General features: G+C 41.2%; 1 protein-coding gene across 7 annotated transcripts in view; it reads right to left on the reverse strand.

Annotated features, from left to right (window-relative positions):
* Positions 1 to 22611, reverse strand: part of gpat2 (glycerol-3-phosphate acyltransferase 2, mitochondrial) — a 65496-nt gene extending 42885 nt beyond the window's left edge. For 4 of the 7 annotated variants that reach the window (XM_048990429.1, XM_048990409.1, XM_048990440.1 and 1 more), the window contains exon 1: positions 22339 to 22598. The gene's annotated coding sequence lies outside the window, so the exon portion shown is untranslated. Of the gene's footprint in view, positions 1 to 19176; positions 19202 to 22171; positions 22197 to 22338 lie in introns of those variants that run through there. The other 3 variants (XM_048990377.1, XM_048990401.1, XM_048990394.1) reach the window with 3 other exon arrangements.
* Between the last annotated feature and the right edge of the window lie 293 nt (positions 22612 to 22904).

The raw sequence follows: 22904 nt of genomic DNA on the forward strand, positions 1-22904 counted from the left end.
TTTCCAATTTAAATCTTCTATCTTCCAATCTTGATAGTGTGTAGTTGCGAGCCAGGCTTACTGCATTGTGCGACGGAACCTTACAATCTGCACAACTAAGGTAAATCAGGTGGATATGGGCAATTAAACAGACCGGGCTGTGGATCGGGCCATGTTAGCCGACACTAATCTATTTAAAGAAATGTCTGGATTGGCCCCAATTCCGATTTTTGGCATCAGCTCAGAACGTAAATGCTACCTACGTGTCTGTGGACAGCAGAATGAAACTCACGCCACCCAGGGGGGAACACGCAAACTCCCCATACACACAAAGTGTAGGAGGGATTGAAACCCACAAGCTATGAGGTCACGGTACTACGCAGTTAAGCCACTGTGCCAGCTCTTCTGATGGATAACAAATGATAAAGACCACAACATTTGACGGAAAACACAGATGGAATGAGGGTGAGCAAATGGTGTGAAACCAAAGGGAACATCGGGGGAATTTAAGAACTTGTCTTGATCTTGTCACATGTCATTTGTTTTATCTCTGGGCGGAGACATCAAAGGCACTCGCAGCAGTAGTACAATCGGCTGTCTCTTTGGGGTTGCAAGGGGACAAGACCTACTTAGCAGCAAAGCAGCGTACTGATCATACCAAGAAAACAGGGCTTCCTTTCAGATCCTGCCAACCGAACCACAGGTCAGCACCAAACTGATGGAGAATAGGGGAAAAACATCAACGTAACAAACATAACATTACCGTCTCACTATAAAGTGTATTTGATTGATTAAAGTAATGACTTACTTCCAGTTACGCTTTGTTCATTGGGGGCAGTACTGGTGTGACAACCCTTAAAGTGCTTCATGAGTCCCCCCTCGAGATGCCCCATCCCACGAAGCAGCCGACTGAATCTGTTCCTCACGGATCAAGTTCTCCAAAACAGGAGAGCTCAGAGAGCACAAATACCGCAATAATAAACAATATTACAGACTGCAAAAATAACATCTGTGTCCTATGGACATGTTGGAAGGCGGGCTGGAGTGGTGAGAGTGCATATGGAAATCTGCATGGCGTAAATGAAGCGTAACAGCCAAGCTCTCTCACGGGAGCAAGTGTCTCGATTATGAAGTGATGCAGGGAGCTGCATTTCAAAGCAGAACCCTAAATGGCAAGCCAACACCCATTGGAGTAACAGATGGGAAAAAAATTCGGGGCTCGTTCGCAAAGATGCTCCTCATTCTGCTCCACAGCCCCCTCGCAACTCCGTGTTATACAAGGATAGATAAGAATCCATTTTGTGCAAGGAAAGGCCCTCTTGTTTAATTTCCGACACGTTACTCTAACTTTTGGTCTGTTCTGGTTTGCTTCAAACATGACCAATTTCAGATACAAGTTAATCAGCAAGTTGATTTGAAGAAAGAAAAAAAAACAGGCGGTCTGAAGCTTTTACAGATTTTGCCAAACCCCAAACTTGCCTCTATGGATCTTTGTACTGTGTTCCATCTACTCACTCACTTTCAGATCCACTTAAATAATCGCAGTGAAACGTGTTGAGCATCTAATTTTAGATGGAGCATCAAAGAAAAAGGCATTAGGCAGATAAGTTTCTCAAGTGCTGGTACCATTTATCAAAGAAACGAGAAAGAACCTGAAAGATTTGAGAGTGAGAGAAAAGTGATTTTACAGAATCTGTGATAGAGAGGTTGAGGAGTACATTATAGCAGGTAAGAACCAAGACAAGAAACAGCCCCTTAAAAATAAAGCCCCAGGATAGGAAAGGGATAATCAGGACAACAGTCACGATGGTAGAAGCATGATAATTTCTTACAAGTAATACTTTCATCCACGTTAGTGCTCCTAAAACTCCTACCGCATTCTAAAATTAGCAGAGCAGCATCTGACTAACCTAACGGCTCGTTCATCACTTTAAGAGGAACAAGATGTTATGATCTGAGCAGCATATTCACTCTAACTTTATGGCTTATTTCTGATTTATACTTTATTAGGCCAGTTTATAACTCTTTTCAAGGCTAGAATACCTAGTCAACTAGTAGATGAAACCATTCTAAATCTTTGCTAACCACAACACTTTAATAAAATTAAAAGTAATTAATAGATGTCCCTAATAACTTTTTTTCCCTTTGGGTATAGCTTATGCCTGCTTCCCAGAAAATGTCAGTCATCACATATGAACAACGTGTCATTTTTTGTTGGCATAAGACCCCTAACTGGGACAATGCCAATTTCAAGAAGACACCATGTTCACCTTCCAATCAAAACTACTAGATGATTTAATACCCAGTAAAAAACATTACATCCAACTTAAAAAAAAGAAAACCTAGAGAAGTGAATCTCAAGAAGTTGAACACGCCCCAAACCTTTACAAATCAATGTGGCTATGCTGGTACAAAGGCCAGGAGACATGGACACATGACTCTGCATTTTATCGGACTTTACCTCAGTGAGATGATCACAGTCACTATTACGTCAGCACAGGCTGTGAGAACATCAAGCCCCCAATGGCTTCCTTGGGGATATTCTGGAAAAATCCTCTGGTCAATTAGACCCCCTCGGTTGAGATGCCTGAGGAACCATTCGGACAGGTCACTCAATTTTGAAATAACAAGCCAGTTAATTGGTGAACGATAAACATCCTGACACCATGTCATTGGGAGCATTCCCTACATCCAGATCAATTGCCTTTTGTAGAACCGTGGAAAGCAAAATATTGCACATGAATATTTGGAATAAAAAATAAGAAAACCAATAAACCAAGACTGTCCTACCCACCTACAACCTCAAATAATCAAAATTTAATGGGAGAGTGAGCATCTTTGTGAGTATTTCAACACAGTAATATAGTTGGCCATATCCATTTCTCATTGGAGGAGGTCTCATTGATCAGAAATGTTCTTCAAATGATCCCCCAGTAATGGATCCAGGCCAGCACATCTCACAGTCTGCAGCATGGGAAGGCAAGAATCTGAAAATTCACTTTTTTTGTGGAGGAATTGGAGACAAGGTTACCTTTGTCCCTCCTGCTGTCCTTGTGCGTAGCAGTTTTGCCCCCTTGGTAAACTTTATCGAAATCATTTTTAATGTTATTTAACATCTTCAAACACTCAATCAGAAAAAGTCACACTTTGTTTGAGCTTCTAAGCATTTATTTTTACAAGCAAAAATGTATTTGCAATGTGGGAGAGTGAGGGACTTTAAGAAGGTTTCAATCTCACAGTAACAGATGGAGACATACAGGCCCAATTCAACTTCCTACATGAGATTCAGACATACTCAAATTAAGGTTGAAATCCATAAAACAGTGAAGATTCTCACTCGTTTCACTTTTCACAGAGAATCTCCTCATTGCTGCAATTCACACCATCCGGTAACATTGCGAACACTTTAATTTCACATGATTTGAAAAGCCCTTTGACACCTCTCAGGGTGTGTTCATCCATGACCAGACCATCATTGCAGCACTTGATTAGGGTACAACTTTGGAAGTATAGAGAATCCACCTTATACTTAACAGAAAAATGTAACGTTGTCCAAATATTCTCAGTGCCTTCCAGCTCACAGAAACACTCAAACACTGAACATATGTTGGCTTTAGTGATATTTGCGTACAAGTGCATTTAATGTAACGATATTGCGTCCAATTAGATAAGGGCGGGATGTTGCCTAAACTCTTACTATTAACCATTTTAGCATAGAGAATCTCATTTGGAAATGAAGAATTTAAACATCTTCAAAATTTTATATCAAAAGCAACCATATACAGCCTTTCAGAAGTAAATAGAAGAAAAATGACAAGCAAATCAGTTATGTCCAACATGAACTGGACCAACTTGTTAAAAGTTCCCCTTTTGCAAAATATGTGGTCATCACAGTCCAATGGAGAGTTAGATAGAAATGGGGGTAAGATATACAAAATGTGTGAACTGAGAGCTGGAAAAAAACACAGAGGACTGGAGTGACCTACATGGAGCAATAAGAAAACAAACAAGCAAGAGGAGGAGGAGGAACGCAGAGAAAAAGCAGCATTTCCTGTTCAAACACAACAAGATCGGACAGGAGCCATCAGCAGAGCAGCTGCTGCAGCTGTACAGCTTGGTGCTGATAGCGAAAGGAAGGCATGGGGAGGAGCCGAGTGCAGACAGGAAGCGAGACAGAAGCAGATCACGGGCTGATGTTACCGAGGCCAAGGGAGCAAAGCCAGGGCCCTCCAGGCTCCTGGACCACAGCAAATACAGGAATTCAGAGCCCTTGTTGGGGCTGAGCTTTCATTACTTTGCTTGGAATGATGGAAAGAGCCCAAAAAAATATGATTTGACTTATCAATGTTTTGTACTAATAAAATGGATGGAACAGCCTGACCAATGCAAATGTTCACAGCTTTTCATTCAGTGTATTGAAGAAACAACCATCAAAACTAAATTCTATAATCATATAGAACTGTCACAATTACTCAAACTCGATTAAAAGCATCGATTAAAATTTTCCTTATCACTCAGCAATAAGGCAGGAGGAAGGCGACGCATAGTAGACAAAGGACTAAATGTAGGACAAAAGCATTTGCCAATGAAGATGAATAAAAATTCAGTCTTCTGTCAGTACTGCAAAACAACTTAATCACCACAGAATAACTGCAATACAACTACATCTTAAAAGGAGCCATTGCGGCTCGATGAACTCACCCAATAATACTAGGTTACCCAAACACACACACTAATTTTATATATATACACATACACAGTATGTGTGTGTCTGTCAATTAGCCCAGCCTAGCCTACCTTTGTCACCACATTGACTAATTATTTTGCTTAATTTATTCTTTACGATTCCCGTACGTCAAAGTAAATCGCCGTTACATGAAACAAAGGTTAGCAATCGCTAAGCCGCATCATTTTACATGGTACTCATAACCAATTAATCATAATTCTTTTTTGTGAGTGTACTGCATGTTAGGACTGAATGATACTGGAAAAAAGTTCGCAATGCGACATTTGAAGTGTTTACTATATTCAGGAGTTAAAATTAACTAAACAGCTAAATAGAACTTATCTACCAACAGTGTCTTTCAAATAAGTTGGCGGCGTTGCCGCGAGTTGTGCCAGCAGACGCAAAGCAGGGCCGGCAAATCACTCACTTCTACTAGATCAACGAACACGAACTCATGGCCATAGATGGAAATTAGTGGGAGAGCATTTTAAACTGGATTTCAGGAAGCACTTCTTTACACAGCCTGTAGATAGAGTATGGAATAGTCTTCCTATTAGTGCAGTGCAAGTTAAAACCTTGGGTTCCTTTAATTCAGAGATAGATAAGATTTTAACAACTTGAACCTATTAGCTGAATTCTCCCCTAGTAAGATTGATGAGCCAAATGGTCTCCTCTCATTCGTAAGCTTCTGTTCTTAAGTATATTTCTAAATAATGAATTTATGGAATACAGAATATCTACATATAGTTCTCGTTCTCTTTAGCTAATTCTTGTTTGGCTTCTCACAAACATGCCACACGATCTATGAGCGAGTCCAACGGCAGGGACAGGAAGGAGTATGACTTTCAGAGCTTGTGCAGAGCTCATTCAAAAGCAGCGGTGGTAAACTTTAGACTGATTTTTTTTTAACACATAGGAGATAGCCGAAAAAATCCATCATTAAAATTTGAAAGTCATGTAAGTTTTGTTTTCTTTCACCGAGTAAATTTTTTTTAGCACAACTTATTGACGGTTTGAACCAGCAGACTATCACAGTCCTTGCGATGTAATGGTTGCATGTGCCTGAAATGCCATGTCGATATTAACACTGCACATCACGCCTGTCAGGGTGGCACATTGCCACTTTGTGAGTGCCTTTTCAGGGGATCCTCCAGTTTCCTTCCACTGTCAAAAAATGTGCATATTAAATGAATCAGAGTGTCTAAATGTGACTAAGTATGTAACAGTTGAAATATATATTACATTATAAATGATTATTCGATGAATCATCAAATTAACTGGTAAATTACTCAATTTGAGATATAATCAATAGTAACAGCCTGATGATAATAATAATAATAATAATAATAATAATAATAATAATAATCATCATCATCATCATCATAGTGTCAAAGTGATCATTCAAAGTGAGAGAGAGCTTCCATTCACCCAGACATTGTAGCAGAGAACACTAGGACCTCAGACATATATTTAGCATTGAGTAAACTGTGGTTACATATAGACCATTCTACTTAAATCAAAAGGTGACCGAACAAAAGGATGCCAGTATTAGCAAGTTTGCTGCAATTACAGTGAACAAATCTAGGTGGCGCTAGCTCACAGTTAAAAAGGCAGCGGCATTTGAAGTGGCCGGCGTAAAACCCAGGTTTTTCTGGCTTGCTTGTTGGCCAGACAATGCCTTTGTTTTGCAGTCAGTCCTGAGTCCACTTCATAGCACACAAAAGAGACATAGACAAAACCTTATACAGGATGACAACTGCAACCGGAACGGAAGTGAGAGGGACATTCCACTGGACACCATTCTGTATGCATCACAGTCAATTAAGAGACAAGTGCCTTGTTTACAAATACTCAGCATCGCCCACAAACGCTTCCGGCCACCATTGTGCATAAACAAGAGTGTTACATTGGTATTTTTCCCGCTTCTCATTCACTCACTCGACATCGAGGCGACAGCTCACATTAAACACATGTGGTCCAAACAAGTTTAGTCAATCTAACACAGGTGGTGACATTAGGATCTTGCAGAGATCTAGCATACAATCCATAAAAGCCATTCTTTACCATATACTCAGCACAGAATACGCACAGTATACTCAGCAAAGCAGGTTTATATTTGGTTTATGCACAGTACAAGTGCTAATTAGTGAGGGCAACCTACACAATTCTACTGATCGGCCTTTTGGGAACTTTTAAGGGTTATATGAAGGCACCGAGCGGACCACACTTTCAGTATCTCACTACCATGCACTGCACACAACTTCCTATGATGCAATACAAGTAATTTCACACAGAAGAAGCATTTTCAACACAAGAGGCCCCATTACATCTAGATAAGCACAATAACTAATGGCATAACACCACTGATAACCAGCAGAATGTTGCGCTGAGACGGACAGTCAGCAGACATGCAGCTTCTGTTTCCTTCCCAGCGCAAAAGAGAAGGTGGGCACACAATTGTGCAGTACAATTAGAACTGGAGTATTGGGTTCGACTGATATGCAGATCGATGAATGGCATTACAGACCATCCGAATCACATCAGCCTAAAGATGAAGCCCTAAAAGCAAATCACCACAAACTAATTATTACGTTTTTCACCACACAACCTACTACACATTTTAAATGATGCCACCATTAGAAGTATTTGACAGAAGCATCGATTTAACACTCAAAGAGCCTGACACTGCAAGCTGGACAGGAAATATGCTGCCTCCAAGTTTTCTGAACATTACGGAAACTGCTGTGCATTTTTTTTTTTGACTGCGGATTAGCATAGGACGACGGATGAATGTACTTTATTGATCGCAAATGTAAAATTCTGCCAATATAAAAATACTTTATATTTTGAAATATAAAAATAGTATGAAGTTGATTTTCATAATCAATTTTTGAAATGAGCAGAGAAGATTACTAAAATGGTTTTGAACCCACCAATATATTAAAAATATTTACTTCAAATGTGAAGTTGATGCTAAAAAAAGTTTTATTGGTATTAAAGAAGTGTGATGGGTTGGTGCCCATCCTGGGTTGTTCCTTGCCTTGTGCCCATAGCCTCCAGGATAGGTTCCGGTCCCCCCAGCGACCCTGAGTAGGATGAGCGGTTACAGAAAATGGATGGATGGGGGTATAAAGAACACCTAAAAAAGAATTCAAGAACGGTTAAAATGTGGAAATTATGAATAGAAACAATCAAGCTTAACTTAAAATTTTATTAAGAATCCACCTTTCGGAGGAAACCATCGGCAGGGCAGAAACTTAATGCAAGAAACATTTTACTTAAAAGTCACACGGCATTCCTGGATACGTGAGAGACAGCATAACCAAGACAGCCGCCTATGATGAATGGACAGCCATCGTAAGGTCACGACCCTAGGGGAAGGAAGTGATTAATGTCATGGGAATTAGGCACCAGAAATGTACACAAACAGCCAGGCAGAACGTCAAATGGGGATTTGGCCGAGACCAGCAAAGTCTTCCGCTCCAAGGTATAAATAGACTGATGTGTGCTGATGAGATTCCTCACACACACACACACACACACACACACACACACACACACACACACACACACACACACACACACACACACACACACACACTTCTGCGGTCTGAGCTATGCACCTAGATCCCCCCTCCTCCCCAGCTTCCTACAGATCACTGTTTTTGTTATCCGTTTGCCACACAGACTGCAGGACAATCCTTTAAAACAACAACGCTAAGACAGCCATGGACACTGGAACGTGTCCTACTACACGCCGGCTCTCTCTCATAGCCTGCGTTTCGGCAAGCTGTACCTGTGAGCCACACTCAAACTAGGCCGCCATCATCCGATCCACATTCCGTTTTGCGTCTCTCTCGAACGGTGAACCTGACGGCCGCAGCAAACCACTGCAACACTTAAAGTGACTGAATTTAGGAACGTGAAGGAAAATTAATAACCAGAGATAATCCATTCATGAGTAATCTACTGCCCAAAATTATACAGGGTTTTCTAGCAGGTCCATCAAACTTTGAAGTTTACAAGCAACCTAATTAAAACTCAAAAGGCTGTGAAAATTTGCAACAACATGCATCCACAGGCTGATGTAAATACACCACTTTTACATGTTCATGAGCACAATCTGAAATCATATGGCTTTTTTTTTTTTAAATACGCCGTGCTTTCCTGCATAGCAAGTCAAAGTACCACATAACCACATAGGCCAATCTAAAAAAAAAAAAAAGTGTGACTGATCAGTACGATCCCACGGGTATTCTCCCACCATAAGCAGGGGCCGTCAGCGACCAGTATGTATGAATTATGATTCTTTAGTTGGCACTTTTATCCAATATTACCCACATAGATACTGCTGAATATCTCCAGGGAGCAGTTGAAGTTGAGCATGTACTATGATGCTTCAGTCAAATCCATCAAAGCTACCGAGCGCACCAGTGATTCCATCATATATTTTTAATAAGCGAGTTAAGGATTACCATCAGGAGTTTTGTTCCCATAACAAAACACCCTCGGTTTCTGCTTCTGAATAGAATGGCCTGCAAGAGCAGGTGGCCTGCGAGCCTGCTCACTGCTGGAGATGTACCCTTTGACCACGTCTTTCCTCTTTGTCATGCTGTGAACATCCCCCATCCTCTACTGTACTCCCAGTCAACAGCCTAACCCTGATCGAGCAGATGCAAGTCACGGATGCCCGGCTCCATCCCAGCTTTCCGAGGATAGGAAAACAAGCTTGCATTTCACCAAAATCCTGTCCTACGTAGCCCAGTTTCCCACGGCTTACCGACTACTACACTACTGGCGTTCCACCCAACGCACACTTTTGGAAAAAAACAGCTGCCTCCCCCAGATAACAGTCATTATGAATGTGAAATATTTTAAGTCAAGATATGTTTTGTATTGTTAATCACAGTAAAAAGGAAGACATGTACATAAAAACCCATCTAAGAGTGCCTTTTTTGACTATATGTATTAGTCGTTTAAGACAATATAATCATAACAGGAGGTTCATAAGTCATGCAGTTGCAGATCTGGAAAGGGGCGGGGAGAGGGCACCAGGGTAAATTCTAGCCTTGAGTAAAAGCCTCACTACAGGAAAGCTCTTTCCCAGTCTTCATCACATTTTTGTACCACATTCCCAATGCTCAGAGGGAACAGATGCACAGATATTAGCGGTGGCCCACATGGACAGAATACGTGCCCAAACAACATTATATAAATACAAAACAATCCAAGCAGAAGTTCTTTTTCAACTTCTTGCTATAAATATCATTGCTAGTTGGAATTAAGGGAAATCTCCATCTCCAAATATGGATTGAAGGTAAGCACTTATTTCGTTGTAAAGGAGGAGGAAAAAAACTGCTCGGATTCTCCAAGACCACAAGATGACAACAGACTGATCGACAGAAAGTATCTGATATTTGGTCGAAGAGATGCGTCTTAACCTCCGCAATCCTCTCCAAAGTAGGTCTGTTCGGTGTTGGATTTCATGTCATCTCCATGCCGTGTACCAGGTTCACATCCTTCCTTGGAGTAAAAGAGGAGTAGCTGCTCCATAAGAAAGTTGTTTCAGGCCCAAGTAAAACCTTCCAAAAAAAACTAAGTGATAAAGAATGGCAAAAACTGCAATATCCGAGAAAAGTGTTTAACTAAAATGGAAACAATAATAATAATTGGTAGCACCCATTGCAGCACCCAGGGAACTGAGTGTTAAGGGCCTTCCTCAAGGACCTGCAGACTTGCCGAGACTAGGCTTGAACCAGCAACCTTCTACTCACAGGCACAGAGGCTTAGCCCACTGAGCCACATACTGCCCCCAGTGTTAAAGGGGGAAAATGTTATTCCTACAGGTCCATATTTCATGATTACATCTGGTCGCATGCTAAAATGGTATAACACACAGAGGTATCTATGACAAGCCCATTAAATATTAAACTTCTGCAAGATTGAATATGTTAATACAAAACTGCATTTCCCTATGTAAGCAGTGCCTGGGAGTCTGGCTTTATGGTGCTTTATTTAAAAAAAAAAAAAAAAAAAAACACAACAATTACAGCAATAAATGCAACTCACAAGGAGGAAGGGGATTTATGAAGGGCGCCCCCTGTTGCCACATGCAGGCACATATACATATTGTGTAGTTTTCAATGAAGCTCAAATGAAAGCTGTTAAATGGCAATCTCCCAAATCCCGGCTCTGCTCATCAGGTCTTACCTTCATTTTAAGTTACGGTTCTTATGAATTTGTTTTTGGACTGAATTCATTTTCATACAGGTATAATCCTTCAAATTCACCAGACACCTTACTGGTATGCCAGGTGAAAGAAACATGCAGAAGACTAAAAGACAGACCACTTCCTTTTCACAGTTTAAGATAAAATCAAGTTCTTCATGCATCTTATGCAAAGCACACACATGGTTGCATGCATGTATGATAACGGTGCTTTCTAGTTTACCCCAAAACTAAAGGAAGTAAAGCATGCATATGGACAGAAAATCCATAGCCACTTCCAGAACACAGACACACAGCACATGTGGCAGGGTTCTCATTGACTACAAGCCTCAACCACAAGTTTGGAGCAGTGATGCTTCCAGTCCAGATAAGCTGAATAACTTCCATGTATGGTTTGAGGCACTGAATGACACCCCTGCAAGGAAGACCATCCCTCCCTTCAATGATCAGACACTGTATCTGTGTACAGCTGATGTGTGGGAAAACTCTGTCCAAAGTAAACCCACGTAAGGCTGCTGGACCAGGCAATATTTTTGGCTGTGTGGTCAGGGAGTGTGCAAGACCAACTGGCAGATGTCTCCACTGATACACTATATAGATAAATGCAGTGGGACGCCTAGCCATTACACCTACAAGAACGTTTATGACATCTCATCCGAAATCCACAGACATAACTGCAACTCCATGTTGATAACAGCTGCCACTGCTCTGGGAAAGCTTTAAACAAGGTTTTGGAGTGTGACTGCAGGAATTCTTGCCCATTCATCCAGAAGAGCATTTGTGAGGTCAGGCACTGGCGTTGGGGCGTGAAGGCCTGGCTCTCAATCTCTGTTCTAGTTCATCCCAAAGGTGTTTGATGGGGTTCAGATAAAGGCTCTGTGCAGGCCAATCAAGCTCTTCCACAACGAACTCATACACCATGTGACCTTACTTTGTGCAATAGGGCAGAGTCATGTAGGAACACAATATGGCCTTCCCCAGACTGTTCCCACAAAATCGGAAGCATAGAATTGTCCAAAATATCTTGTTATGCATATGAAGACATATTTAACCAATGTGATATTTAGGTAGTAGTATTGATTCAAAGACTGGAAACAGACCAGTGTGAACACTTATGACAAGCAAAGAATATTTTTTTCAGGTCAGTGGAATCATTAGCACCAGTTCTCCCTAAACAATAAAGAGACCACTGTAGTTTGCTGTAAGTGTAAACAATATTGTTTGACTTATCTGCCTTTTGATTTAAAACAGAATAACTGTACCATGCATATGTAGAAAACATGTACTTTTGACTAAACTGAAAGCTGTACCCTGCTAGTTACATTAACAGGAGTAGATAGAAAATAATGCATTTCTACGTTTAAATAATAGCATACTGTCGCTATGCATATGACACCATTCAAACCGAGTGTGTTCCACCTCCTCATCTAATGGTCACAGTTGGTCTCTGCTCTTTATGAGGTCCAGTACCCCAGGGTTTACAAATTAAGCACTGGTGGAAACCAGAATTTAAGGAGAAAGACCACTACCTGTGTTGCCTCACATCTCTGGGACCCGGGTTCGAGTCTCTGCCTGGGTTACATGTGTATGGAGTTTGCATGTTCTCCCCATGTCGTTGTGGGGTTTCCTCCGGGTACCCCGGTTCCCCCCCCCCCAGTCCAAAAACATGCTGAGGCTAATTGGAGTTACTAAATTGCCCATAGGAGTGCATGTGTGTGTGAATGGTGTCTGAGTGTGCCCTGCGATGGGCTGGCCCCCCATCCTGGGTTGTTCCCTGCCTCGTGCCCATTGCTTCCGGGATAGGCTCCGGATCCCCCGCAACCCAGTAGGATAAGCGGTTTGGAAAATGGATGGATGGAAGACCACCACCAACTTTGTTAGAGTGTGACTCAGTTACTGGCGCTGGATTATGTACAATATTATTATGTGTGTATATTTAATGCAAGAGATTTCATTTTTTTGAAAATCAGTTATCAATACCGTTATATCGTGACACTTTTAGCAGCTGGTCATTAGGCACATGAAAGCTGGACTTCCCACCACACAACCGACTGCAGTTTGCCTATAGCCTAGACCACTCTACTGAGGATGCTATTTCAACCATTATCCACCTCTCCCTTTCAGATCTGAAGAAAATAGCACATACGTCAGAATGTTGTTCATCGACTTCAGCTCAGCATTCAACACCATCACCTCGTTGCAACACCTCCCTAGGTAACTGAATACTGAACCTCCTAACCAAAAGTCCCCAGACATGGTAAATAAAGGCCACGGCTACTATGTGAAGATATATGGTAATCATAACAGGAAGGACAGCTGGACACTTTTTTTTTCTTAGGTGCTTCTCATTCTGGAAAAGTCTGGACACCCCTGCTCCACACCATGTTCATGTAATAGAATATGTCTTTATCTTATATTTCATCAACTGGATACGATGTCTGTTGTATGACGAGCAGTAATGGGCCAGAATGGTCTACCCATCGGTGCCCACAGCTTGGAAGGCTTCAGTAGTATTCAATGGATAGCAGAGAGATTGGGTCTAGATTCAGCAGATTCAAGTGGTCTTCAAGCCAAATAACACTATTAAAAAGTAGTCGTATTAATATTGTTGTTTTAAAAGTACCTATTAAAAGTACTGCCAAAAGAAACTGTCATCCCACAGAGTTGCACTTGCAGGCATTAATGTGAAATCACATGTGAGTTTTCATTCACTGTGCAATACATATACTCCCCATCTACTACATGGCTCCAAGATAATAAATATGCCATACTTCACTTTTATCTTTTGCTTTCTTTTGGTCATGTGATCCTGAGAACAGACTGGAGGATGAGAAATGATCAGCCTGCTACCCCAATGCCAGTAGCAGGGTTTCTGGTTTCTGAGCACAACTGGGGGAGCTGAGCTCCCATATGGGAGCACACATAGGCAGAGTGCCCTTTAAGGCAGCGGAGGCGTGTGGGCGATCCTCCACACCACAACCGTATATTCCCGCAAACAATTCTCAGAAGCTGTATTTCCATTAACATCTACCGCAAATTATAAGTAAATTCAAGCAAAGCACATTATAAGCAAATCGACCAAAGTTAAATTGCAAATAGGGTATGCTGTCATTATTAGATGCTATGGGAATATTAGTCGAGTGCAAATGTTTGCATCTCCTCAGTTTGAAATGCCAAAACTAAAATAAAAAATGTATTTTCATCAACACTATTTTTAATGCACTGTATGTTTTTACAAAAAGAGTCCTTCAACACCAAAAGTAACAAAAAATGGCCAAAGAGTACATAAAAATAAAGTGATAGTGAAATAATATAATATCAGTCCAAAAGTTTGCATCCCCTGTTCTCTAATACTTTGTAGGTCCACCCTCTGCCTTTATAACCTCCTCCAATCTCTTTGGGTAACCTCTTAGCACCTTTTGGATCATCTAAGGTTTCATTTTAAATTGTCATGCATATGCCTTCCTGGCATATTTGTTCTAAGTGTTCTAGATTCCTTGGCCGTCTACTATGCATGGCCTTCTTCAAATCTAAATTGACAAGTTTTCCATTATATTCAAATCTGGAGACTGGGATGGCCATGGTAAAACTTTTGCCTTATTCTTCTTAAACCATTCCTGAGTTGACTTGCTTTGTGCTTTGGATCGTTGCCTTCTTGTGGGATCCACTACCTCTTTCTTCATTTTTAGCTTTTTGACTGATGGTAGGAGACTATTGACCTGCATTCATTCTACCTGCAGAGCTCCAGTGCACGATGCAGACAAACACCCCCAAAACATCATCGAGCCTCCACCATGTTTGACTGTGGGTATGGTGTTCTCCTCATAGGCAGTTTTTTCCCTCGCCAGATGTATCTGTGTGAATTGTGACCAAATAATTCAACATTCTTATTCCAAAAATCAGTAGGTTTGTTCACATGTTCTTTAGCATATTCTAAGTGTGCTGCTTTGCTTGGTTCTTTCTTGGTTGCGATAAATAGGTCAGATAAACTTGCAAATAACCAGGAACCACTTCATAGCTGAGCACTAGGCCTGTGCTGTATCAGGAAAATCTGCAATGTGCAATAACATCATTAAACACTGAGATGACAATATGACTTAGGATGAACTGATTGTATTTTTACATAACCATTGTAAGTACACTACGTTTGCAAAAAGTTTGAGCACTTTTTTAACTTAAGTAAGGTAATAATGTTTCCTGGAAGTCCCATTATCACAATGGTTAAATTAGCAGAGTACTAATCAAGCATAAAACAATTATCACAAAAGCTGCAACTTAAGTTAAATAAAGCCATAAAAATAAAACCATTCAAGTAAGAGGAAAAAAAAAAAAAAGGAATTCTGCAGTTAAGGCTGCTTGGACCCCTAATAATACGATATTTCTGTAAACAATCTCTGACCATGAAATAGGAAGGTAATTCACTTATAGCACAGCAGCGGAATCAATATTTTTTCGCACCAGGAATGTCAAGTTTTCCTTGGGTTTCACATGGTTGTTTGTGGGTGTATCCACAGTCACTTTGGGCCACTTCTGAATGGTGAGCATAACTGGCACACGAGGAACACAGCATTTCTTTTGGTGAGAACGCCTGTCACACAAGGAGAACGGCATGAATTTTCGGAAACTATCCTCATCACAGTTTTAAACCCTTGGCCCGACGTGCTGTATAATGCATATCCAAAGTTCATGGTGGGCAGTGGTGGCTTAAAGATTAGGGAAGTACTTGCAGGGTCGAATCCCCGACCAGCAAGGCACCACTGAGGTACCCTGAGCAAGGTACCGCCCCCAAGCTCTCCCCCCCCCCCCCCCCCCCCAGGCGCTGAATTAGCTGCCATAAGACGCAATGACTTTTTCTCCCCACTTTTGGGGGAGAAAAGTGCATCTTATGGTCAGAAAAATACGGTAAATAAAATGTTTTTTCTTATTCATCGCGATTCAGGCAGTCTTTCGTGATATTGCGCATGTTCATATAGCAATGATAGTTAAAAGGGGTATTAAGATTTATTGGCAAGCACCACAGAGGACACAAAAAAGCAGCACTGTTAAGGGTGAATCCAGCTGACCCTAGATTTCTGAGCTTCTCACCTTTTCCAACCACAAAGCCTGACTATTTATCTTTTATCATGTTGCCGGTCCTGAGGGGGGATTCCTCTCGGTAAAATTTCCGACCAGGAATTTTCCCCATTGGTTCCACGTCCGTGCAGCGGCCCATTACAGGCCAAACTGCGTTTACGCAGTCCACTAGAGTTGGTTGACAAACTAAGCCCTTGGTTTCCTGGAATGGGCCCCAAGGCTCACCAAAACTCTGTACTAGATAAGCAGTGAGTTATGAAAAAAGCATGGATGAATGGATGGATGGCATTAGCAGGCAATCATGATGGGGTGTGAAGGAAACCGTTTCCACCACATTTCAGAAACAGGTTTGCAGGGCCAGAGCCGCACAGTAATTCCACACCACAGAGTAACGGGCGGCACTCCAACACCGGCACTGCTGAGCAGTGATTAGGAGCTTCCCCGCACAACCCACAGCAGGCAGAACAAGACACCTCACAAGGATGCAGACAGAGATAAAGACTGCCCGGAGGCTCTGCGCGTCCTGTGGAAAAAGTTAGCACTCACATTGACCCGAGAGTCCCAAGGCCCAGAAGGATGCGTGCATCTTAGGGGGGGCGGGGGTAGGGGCTGGGGGTGTAAGGCACAAGAGAGAAAGTTTGAGAGAGTGTCTGGCTTGGCTCAATTTTAACTGGTAACCGAGATTTACGGGTACTCATTAGAGGGGACTCTTTGTACTGTACAAAACTGCAAAAAGCATAATGCATCCTTATGGATATACGGTACCTTAAGGAAAGCAAGGAGCCCAGACCCTTAAAATCTTACCAGATATGCTCGATACTTAAGTGCATTGTAGGTGCTCCCAACCACACATTATCTCCCATCCTGTTTTCATTCCCCAGTCAATACTTACCCAGGAGGATGTATATTATGCTTATGGATAATCTGTGTGATTATAATAAACCACTCAGACAATCAAGAACGCATGTCTGCCAATACAGTGAGAAATCTGTCTCTCCGCTGCCATGTCCAATGAGCAATACAACAAAACTACAGCTAAAAGTGGCCCTGGGGACCAAATTGTTTGTCTGTTATAAGTGAAATTCCGTTATATGCGAGTCCGCTATATCCGATGCTTTTTCTGCATGTTCTTAAAGGCGCACAGCCGGGACCAGAGGACCTCGTCCGTTATAGACGATATTCCATTAAAAGTCCACTATAATGGGATTTTACTATATGACGATATTCCATTTTTCAGGATATTCCATTTGTGTACTGTACAATTTTAAAATTTGTTTGCACCACATTTGGGTATGAAGAAAATTAATTCTAATCTTGATAATATACAAGTCACAAGGGGTCAGCAGTAACAATTCCCTGGTTAAAAATGTAACGGCATCAGGGGAAAAGCATCAGTGGATTTTTATTCCCTCCCTCAATTAAAATGCCCGTACTTGAGTGAAACATGGCTCAGATTCTCTTTACTAAGGCCAAATTAACAATAAATTATGCTGCCAGTTGCCGAGTGGGAACATAATTGCTAAGAGCAAAAGATCAGGGTATGTAGCCGATTGTGATGGACAGGAAGCATGGCTGGAGCTCCCCACTGCTCCACCACCACCCAGCAGCTTCTCCAAGATGAGTTTCAGGACTGCTTGAGGATGGAGCGATATAATCCGCCCTCTTACCGGCTTTGACTCTCAGGTGGGAATTGGAGACCCACAATATGAAGTGCATATGCACCTAGAACTGCCGCCGTACTGGACTCACAGAGCACAAAATTACCAATGAATGGTTAAGAGCATGCATGTTATCCATTTGCTAACCACCTATTCGGTATAGTGTTATGGAGAGTCGAGTGTCTATGCCAGACAGCACAGGGCACAAGGAGAGACTCTGGAGGATGCCTGTCTATTGCAAAGCAGACACATCCACTCTCACTACAGGCAATAGAGAGAGACACTGGTTAGCCTGGATGTTTTTGGACGTTGGGAAGGAACATACAAACTCCATACACACAAAGGAAGGGGTCAACCCCGCACGTGTGTGACAACAGTGCTACCAATCCAGTAATAGTGCCATGAATCTCATACAACTTCTTCTCCTTCTCTCCATAGTGCTTTTGACCCAGCAAACCCCTTCTAAAAAACCCACTTGTACTCCCTTTTCATTTACTATCTCCTTACAAAGTTGTGATGTACACCATTGAACTTCATCACAATATCTACCTAATATGTAAAAAAAAGTCTGAAAAAAGTTCATTGTAAATCCACTCTCCAATGGCATACACAAATGCAGCTAAATTAGTTTTAACTCCCCATTTTTACAAAGGCCTAAAAACTATATCTTATCTGCCTGTACAGCACACCGTAAAGATAATTTCGCAAAATATTTGACGATAAAATTTGTACAGGACATAAGCTGTAACAAAAGCACTGCCTGACAGATTTAATAAATTTTATGTATTCTTAGACTGATTTTTGATGAATATCATTTTTATAAGTTCAGTGAATGGACTCAAAGGAACAACACAATGCTTCAGAAATGATAACGGCCAAAATTCTCTCAGTGTTTAACCATAATACTGCTCAAAACTTGATTTCCATGTGGCCTTGTCTGCATGGATCACTAGAGGACTGTTCATCTCAAATGACCACATACAACAATGTGTTACTGTCTTGATAGATGGATTGCATTTATATAGCGCTTTTCTACTCGTACAAGCACTCAAAGCGCTTTACAATTCATGCCTCACATTCAACCATCCACATACACATTCATACAACGGTGGTGGAGGCTGCCAAGCAAGGCACCAACCTGCTCAATGGGAGCAATTTGGGGTTCAGTGTCTTGCTCAAGGACATTTCGATGGGGTTAGGAGGAACCGAGGCTCGATCCTGCAACCCTCCAGTTGCCAAACGATCAGTAAGCACCAAAACACAGAGTAGAGATGAAGCCTTTACACTTGGGATGTAACTGGCAAACACTGACATATAGTACCATTCGGCTGGTAAATGATGGACAGAACTCCAATCTTGCTCAAGCCAATATTATTATTTGTGTACTGATACTACAAATATTCCCTGCATAAGGCCTGTTTATGTAGGAAGTACACAAGCAAAAAGAGCAAATATTATTTTTTACGTTTATATACTTGTTTCTCTGCGGCACATCAATTCCTCAGCCCTTACCTTATCAGGAATCAGTCATGCATCCCCAGCTAGACAGCATCCAGTCATTTGTAAGGAGAGAGAGTCTACAGCTACAACCATTTACTATTATGCAATGGAGTGGATTCAAGCAGGCCACTTCAATCTTATGAATTTAAAAGAGTGTTTTTTTTCTTGAAGAAATGCATCCTTTCATCACTATGGGCCTTTTGAAGCCTTGGAGAGGAAGGGTGGGAGAGGCATACATACTATCACAATCTCTTAAAATTCCCTTCATAGACCAAAAGTTTCAAAATTCAAATATTAAGCCCAATTAGGCATTCAGCGTTTTCAGGTACAATCACTGATTAATAGAGATTGGATTTTAAAGTCATCACAGTTTCTTTTCATACAGAGTACAACATGGTACTATGTTTTTACCATCAATAGTTATAGTAAAACCATTATAATTTGATCAGCCATATACCATTGAAAACTACATAGCATTACAGTGTATCTTCAGTTAAAATACAAAGGTAATCAGTTATGCTTTTTGTACTGTACCACGGTAATAAGACATTTTAAAATGTGCTATACTAAGGTAATAAGCTTATATTTAATAATGTTTTACATAATGTTTATCATAGTATTGTAATGATACAGCACTGAAATAAGACATCATAATTACATTAAATGTACCATGCATGAAATGTATCTGTTTTGGCTTAGTGAAGTAAACACTAACGGTTTAATAGCTTGATGCATCAAACCAATTAATATGGAAGTAAATTAATGACAAAAGTCGCTGATGAAAAAAAAAAAAACACGTTGAATTACACTTGTCACATAAAAAAAGCATCGCATTAATGATGCTTTGAAATTTTGGGGACTGTAATTTAATATGTGTATACATTTAAACATTGAACATTTCAACTGAAAACATTTCAATTGTAATTTCACGGCTTAAATATTCAGTACAAAAATATTCGGCTTCCAAAATTCAGTTCCAAAACATACGTATTTTAAAGTGCATGTTTATAATTCAACCACATGAATTCAGTTCATTTAATTTCGCCTCAAAATAAATTTAAAAAGAAATTCAGTTGAAAATATTCCATGCGTTTTATTCGCATCTTTATTATTCAAGCAGTATTATTTAGTCGTCTTATTTGCGCTTTACAACATTCAGTCCCGTTATTTTCAAATAAGCTGCCAGAATTTCAGTGGTTTAAAATACGGTCCGAAATTCCACTCTATACATCCGGGACTAGCAGGATAGAGTTCATCTAACTGCTGTCAAAATGGAGCAAGCGGGAAATACAAGTACTGATTGACTTGGCAGCAGATTTTTGTTGATTGTGTTGTTTCTTGTCGTTTACTGGTCAATCCGATAACTTATTGCACCCCCAAATAATAGGCTTTTTATGCAAGTAATTCGCTAGCTGCATTAATTATCGCCAAACTTATCTTGCGGGCACCCACAAGGTCCGCTAGCTTGCAAGCTGGCCAGCTAGGTAGTTGGGATGGGATAGTACTCGACTTGGAGACTGATGGGTCTGCGATGTCACCAGAAGGGACCTTAATAGCACTTTTTGAAAGTATCATATGCCCAATTAATTAAGGAAAAGACGGTGAAGATGAAACGGCATCAGACAGGGCTGGGCCGCGAAATACCGCGTCGTGTTTATGAACATTCATATCGTCATCAGTGTATAATTGTCAGGATTCGCGGGTGCGGACGGGTAGTAAGGGGACGCAAGTGTAATTCAACGTGTTTTTTTCATCAACGACTTTTGTCATTAATTTACTTCCATAAATTACTCACTTACCTATAGTGTTTCAATGGCAAAAACTGAAGGAAACATTTATCGAGACGTTGTGTCTATTTGAAATGGCAAAAATATTTTGTATTTTGTAAAAATGTAATATTATGATTACTAATTTGAGTTGCTTAGGTGGAATTCTCAGAGACACAACAGAACCGTGGTATCAGAACGAAGTACCAAAATATAAAATATACTATTCAAATATTAGGAATTCCATATGTATATCATATTCATATCATAAATGTACTATGCACAAAACAGAATACCATTTAAATAGCTACGACATTCAACAAAAACATCTGCCACTTTGCCAAGGCCTTTTACAAGGCCTTCATAGGCATATAGTAACATGAAGGTGATGGTTAATAAATGAGTAAAGGAAATCTATCCATCCATATCCATCCATCCATATTCCAAACTGCTTATCCAACTGGGTCGCGGGGGGGGTTCGGCAATGGGCAAGAGGCAGGGAACAACCCAGGATGGGGGGCCAGCTCATCGCAGGACACACCATTCACTCACGCATGCACACCTACGGGCAATTCAGTAACTCCAGCCTCAGCATGTTTTTGGACTGTGGGAGGAAACCGGAGTACCCGGAGGAAACCCCACGACGACATGGGGAGAACATGAAAACTCCACACACATGTGACCCAGACTCGAACCCAGGTCCTAGAGTGCTAACCGTGCTAGCTAACAGTGCTAACCACTGCACCACCATGCCGCCCCCAAGTAAAGGAAACGAATTCCTAATTTTGTGTTAATGTTTTTAAAATAATGTGTTAATAGCCTAACTGGTCTCAGGCCTCGAAGCCGTCAGGCTGGCGGTACACCCCCGCGTTTTGACTCTCAAGCTAGAAATCTTACGGCAAATCTATACCATTCCATTATAAACCTAATTAACTATCAAAAGCGTTGGGGTACTTCACAAACTCTACAGACAGTTTACAAGGTAGTAAAACCCTTACATACATGTAATTCTGGCGCAGACTAGTCTGGAATTGAAAATCTCACGCCAGCCACCCGGCCTAAGTTGGCAACCCTGCCTCCTTAAAGAAACGAACCGAGCGATACTACGTTCTCAAATTAACCTTCTTGCCGTGTGTCAGGTTCTTTAGTCCAGCTGTGGTGACTTCGACTCTGTAATCCGTAACCTATTTAAGGTTTTTAGGAATCACCTTTACATGGGAGCGGGCAGCCAAACAGCGTACCTGTTCACCTCGGCTGTACACCCGGCCTACGCCCAGCCTCGCCGGGACAGTAATGCTACGAGGTAAAAACCAGCAGGACGTACAACAGACAGTAAAGACGGGACGCTGCTCTTATTTTTGAATCACTTTAACGATGTAGTACATGGAAACGACGTGGACAAACTCACCGAGCTCGACCGAGGTTTCGCGCCCCGCCGTTACGTCCTCACCTCTTGCCCTCAGACGCCGTTTTACACAGCAAGAGTCACCAAACAACTATAGCAGAGTCTTAATTAAACCTGCAATGTTCACATATGCTTTATAAATTTTAAATCACATAGAAATGACTCTAGGAACTTTCTTTACTCTATATATGTGATTATTAGACAATGAAAGGCGATACCGTATTCACCTAATAGTGTTGCCATTTAACCTACACGAATTTATATACAGGGTTGCCAACTCTCGCGTGTCTGGCGTCACTCACGCTTTCTGACTCACGTTCACGCAATAATCACACACCAAATTTATATTATTCCATTATAAAACTAAAATTAGCTGCATGAAATGAGTTGGAGTAGTTTGCAAACCCTGCACACGATTTACATATATTATTATACATGTAAGCGAGTGGAGGGGCGGCATGGTGGTGCAGTGGTTAGCACTGTTGCTTCACACCCGGGTTCGAGTCTCTGCCTGGGTTACATGTGTGGAGTTTCCTCCGGGTACTCCCCCCACACTTTGGACTGTTTCC

This window comes from Brienomyrus brachyistius, chromosome 2 (genome assembly GCF_023856365.1).
Source record: "Brienomyrus brachyistius isolate T26 chromosome 2, BBRACH_0.4, whole genome shotgun sequence".
NCBI classification, from domain to species: domain Eukaryota; kingdom Metazoa; phylum Chordata; class Actinopteri; order Osteoglossiformes; family Mormyridae; genus Brienomyrus; species Brienomyrus brachyistius.